The sequence below is a fragment of the Cupressus sempervirens genome, chromosome 4 (genome assembly GCF_028749045.1).
Source record: "Cupressus sempervirens isolate cs-2001-9-10 chromosome 4, ASM2874904v1, whole genome shotgun sequence".
Lineage (NCBI taxonomy): Eukaryota > Viridiplantae > Streptophyta > Pinopsida > Cupressales > Cupressaceae > Cupressus > Cupressus sempervirens.
In genome coordinates, this window is record NC_143121.1 from 319,333,780 (window position 1) to 319,339,255 (window position 5,476).

Sequence of the window (5,476 nt, forward strand, 5' to 3'; positions counted from 1 at the left end):
GAACCTAGGACTTCCTAGGGATTATGTTAGTAGTTTTCCATTGTGCAATTTATATTTCTTGAGATAATGAGTGTGTGAATTAAGTTTTTTTAATCAAAAATAGAAATTATTTAAAGGAAAATAAATTATCCTACTCTAAGAGATTCAAACCTATGACCTAAGGGTCTGTAGTGATTTCTCTTGCTTGTCAAGTTGGTGATATTCCTTGAAACTTGGGTCTTAAAAATTTAATGTAGTAGAGACTGGAACCCTAAGTAGGATGGCTCTATGTGAGTTTATTGCAAGTGGAAGCATTAATTAAATAAATGGGTCATGGTGATTTGGGTGAACACTTTAATCAAGATAAGAGATATATGAGTTTGCATATGTCATGTTGGAGTATTGGGACTAAATGCTACTTTGTAGAAGGTCCGAGTGCAGCAAGATACTGTAGACACCTAAATCCTTTAGAAAATAAAGTATTTTTATTTTCTGAAAAAAATTCTGATGACATCATCATTTATTAATTATTTATTTATTTATTTTTATGCCATTAAATCCCTTTATCTTAATTAAAAAATTTTAATTAAGGAATCCCTCCCAAAAATGTTTAAATCTTATTTAAATATTATTTCTTTATTTATTAATTATTTAATTAATAAATTGACCAAAAAATTCAAAATAAATTAAAAAAATATTTTTTGCCCAAAACTTGGCCAGTTTCCTTAAGACCACTAACCTCTTCCAAAATCTTCTAATCCTTCTTTAATTTTGATTAAAGACTAATCCCATCATTTCCTACCCCTAATCCCAACTCAAAATATTTAATTAAGATTAAATATTAATCCTCATGTTTATTAAAAAAGTTTTAATAAATATCTCCTCAACCCAAACTCTTGAAATAAATAAAACTTTATTTATTTTCTAAAAATCTAATTTATCCTCATCTTAAGAAGTTCTAGACTCTTCTAGAAAGTCTTCATCCTCATCCTAGGAAGTTCTAGACTACTCTAGAAAGTCTTTATGCTCATCCAAAGTCTAGTCTCTTCTAGAAGATGTCTTTAAACCTAATCCTAATCCCCTCCTAACCTTGTCACATTCTCTAAACATAGGTTAAGACTTACTAACCCAAGCCAAAGTTAACAAATATCTCCTCCTTCACCCACCCTCATTAAATGCCATCCACTTGCCTATCCCTAAGCTAATCTTAAACCATCCTAATCCATCCTCTAATCATTTGCACAAGCCTAAGCACGCTTAAAACCTTCCTAATCAAGCCCAAGTCGAAATTCCTCTCATCTCCCTCAAAATATCCCAACCATAAAACTTTATGAAGCCCAGTAGGCCATAAATGACTCTTCCAAGCCCTTTCATTGCTCTTACAAGCCATTGTGAGGCTCTTTATGAAGATTTTATCCCTTGAGCCTCCTTTGTTGACTCATCCTTACCCTTTCCTCCATCCTCTCACCCTGTGACATGTGTCACTCCTTGATTGGCTGTAAGGATGCACAATCCATGTGCTCTCCTCTCATGCAATCTGAGCCCTCCATGAGCTTTTCCCCATCCTTGCATCTTAGCCCTCAATCCCTCAAGCCTCTTACCTATAAATTGGATCCTTCGCCTTTGCAAAAGAACACAATCCATGAAGTAAAGTCATAATGCCATTTTAAGAAGCCATTTTACATCAAGACCATACACTCACATCCAAATTCCAAATCCATTTGAAGCCCTTTTTGAAGCATAAGCTTGAGCATACATCCTATTTATTTAGACAAAGCCACTTAACAAGAGAACTTCTCATTGAGAGAGCCCATTAATGGCTCATATTCTCAACTGAGAGCTCATCTTAGTCTATCTTGAAGTTTATGAATTTTTTTTAGTTTGTAGAAGCTTTATTTAAATTTGGTTTCTATTAGCATACTAACATTGCTCATATACATTTTAGCACGCCCGGTGGGACCCTGCATGGGTCATCTTCATTAGCTTTTTTAGTCAAGTTTTGTATGTCATTTGCTAATTTTGGCTAATTTTGCTTGTTTTTGTGATTGGTAGGATTGTATAAATTGGTTTTGTAGGTCCACATGAGTATGAAGAAGAAAAAGGAACTCATAGTCTATCTCATAGTGTGTGCAGATTTTTCAAGCTTATAGGTGGACAAAGCACTTGGAATTCTTCTTCCTCTTCTTGTCTATATTCTTCTTATTCCATCTACTTCTTCTTCTTCTTCTTATGGGAGATCTTGGCCATTTTTTTTTTAAGGAAGCAAAATCATACACACTTCTTTTTAGTGCTTAAAATGAACCCCCAAATCATACTTAAATCCATTAAAAACTAAAAATTTTCCAAAAAAAAAAAAAAAATTCTTTTAACAAGTGAAACTAAACCAATCCAATCATTTGCATCCTTGCAACATCAAGGTTTTAGATGCATTCATGCAAAATTAGGAACACTTCATTTTTGGGAATTTAAAAAGAACTTGAAGTTTCCCTTTCAAAAGGTTCAAAATCAACACTAAGTGCACACTAAAATCTAAATCAAACTCAAAGCATCAATCAAGGATAAAATGAACCTCATTTGCAAATATTTTAAAGTTTTTTTAAAAATCTCATGAAAACTAAGAGTCCTAAATGGTTTCCAAAATTGTCCTAAAAGCTTTGTTATTTGTTCCAAACAAATGTCTTGCTGCAAAATCTTGAATGTTTCTTAGGTTTTTCATGCATCAAAACAATCTAGGAATATCATTTTTGGGCTTAAAACATGCAAGCTAGAACACAAAATCTTGAATGAAAACCAAAGTCCAAAGAAGTCATTTTCACTTTTGAGTCCAAAACAATCTTGAATGATCTAAGGTTAAAACAAAGCACTTCAAAGTTCTTAAAAAAACACACAAAATATCAATCTTGAATGCTCAAAAGAAAAAAACTTGAATGTTTAACCACTTGTCTTTGAATGCATGTTGCTAAAATCACTCTTGAGTGCCATGGATTAAAATCAAGTTTTTTTTTTTTATGAATGCATGATTAAAATAACAAATCCAATCTTGAATGCAAAAGGTCAATTAATCATTACAATATCTCACACTTCATCTTTTGGGCCATAAAAAGAATCTACATTTTAGAAACTTTTTAAGTTATAAAAACAAATAAAGACACTTTGAGTGAATTTTTTGTTTGACCCATCATTCTAAGCATTGGTTGCAATATCAGCGCCATACATGGGGATGGGTCTACCTAAGAAGGTGTTAAGTGCTCCACAAAAATAAAATTCCACTCACTTGAGTTTTTATTGGTTTTTCTAAGATAGAAAATTTCTTGAATGCACATTAGTCTCACTAACACTTCATTTGGGCATAAAAATTGAACAACTCTTGACGTGGAGGGCCTCTAGGCGCACGCTTGACAATCAAGTTTCACACATCTTTTTTTTGGGTTTAAAATGAACAAACACTCAATCTTGAATGCCTTAAAGAAAATCAATTGACACTTGACCTAGAGGGCCTCTGGGCGTGCGAGTTTATTTTTGTTGACCCTAAATCTTCTTGGTGTATGCATTCTTCGATTGATTTTACTTGTGTTGACGCTTCAAAGTTGGAATTGAACATTTGCATCCTAAACATGTGTGTTTGCAAGGTTTAGATCAGCACACATAAGAGTCAGTTGGTAAAAGAACAAACATTTTTTTTAGCCCAAGGTCATCCAAGACTTCTCTCCCCTTGTCGTCTTTCGAGGTCATCTTGGGTGCATAAGATTAGGATCCAAAACTTTGTTTCTCTTTTTAGGAGGCCTGCTTAGGGATTTCATCACCCCTTGGGAACACCTCAACTCCAGCGTTCCGACGGAGTATAAAGATTGGAAGGTGAATCCAAAGACACCTCTCTTGGGATCAAAATTCTATCACTCGAGCTAAGCCTTAAGGAACTTTATACCCTTGAGAAGTGAAAGAGGAGAAGTGGGTTACCGCTCCTCTCGGCTGTATGACATCTTTTTGGTTTCATCTACAGATTTGGGCCTCACATACCTTGGGTATATCGAGGACTCCCTAGCTAAACCAACTGTCAGCCTTGCAAACAACCATCTTGGGTGTTAATGTGTTTGAAGTGACTAATCGAAACATTTGTAAAACATACACACTCTTTGGCGCAAGTATCACATTCTGGGAATCCAAACTTCTATCTAGTTGTTTCTATCTATTGCTTGATATTTTACTTATTAAATGAATGTTTTCCAAACTTGGTCGATCCTAGCTTAGGGAACACTTAGCATAGTCACTTCCTATTTTAGAAGTTGAACAAGTCAAAGCAAAACAACCAAGATCTCTCAAAGCCAAGCAGATTCAAGAATTTATGTCAGAACAACCCAAACCCAAACAGAAGTTTCACAAAGCCAAACTCAAGCCATCTCAAGCATACCAAGAACTTTCAGCCAAGAGAAAGGAAATAACACCAAGCCCTCGAATTTCCAAACTCCACAAAGTAGAGGATAAAACTGTCGACAAAGCCCTTCAAGACGCCTGGTTAGATCGCACTATCCAACTTAACCAACATCCAAGAGTTAACCCTGCTTATGCATTACCAACTAGGCATGATTTCTATGATTAGACCCCCTTGTTTCTCCACACCTTCTTGCATAAGCTTCACTTTAGAGTCATCTTTGTAGGAAAGCCAGCCATCTTTAGTCCTCCCCTTAAGCATTTTAGCTCATCCATCTCATTTAGAACCAAACCATCTAGCCAGCAATCCAAAAACTTCACATCCAAGCCTTCAAAATTGTTGTCACCTTACCAAAAGTTTTCCATTCCTACCATCTTTCCAATCCACCAATCTCACCAAGGTTATCCCTTTGAGAGAGCTTTGTCTAGGGTAATCTAGCTTTCTCACTTGTTATCCCTCATCACCTCGAGCTAAAGGTTGGGATCCACAAGTGGTCAATCTCGTGTTCTTCCTAAAGGATCATCATTCTATCCTTAAGTTAACAAAATCACCACCAAGCTTGCACATAGGGAAGCAGACCTTTCATGATTTGGCAACATATCTCTGAAGTTAGAATCCCCAACCTAATCCTCCTTAGGTTTTGTCATATAGCTTTGTCAAAGGGACAACATAGGAGCCTTCGACTTTGGAAGACCTCCTCCCGTATCAGATCCATCTCACCCGTTGTTTGGACAACTCCCACCACCCATAGGCTCTTATGATTCAAATTATCTTCAATATGTGCCTAAAGAAGAGCCTCAACCCACCCCATATGATCCAACAGACCCAAACATACCAGCCTCCACTCAAGTTGAAATCTTCCTTCCACAAGCCAATCCAACCACCACCACTCCACCATTGGTCCATACCACTCCATCCCAAACCCCCTTTGCCCAAAACACCTCATCATTCACTCCCTTCACTATTGTTGTTGCTGCTCTCCAACCCAGCCTTCCAAATCCACCCATCTCCCAAATCAGTGCTAGCATCTTTGGCCAACCTCAGCAAAATACAACCGGGATGTCACCC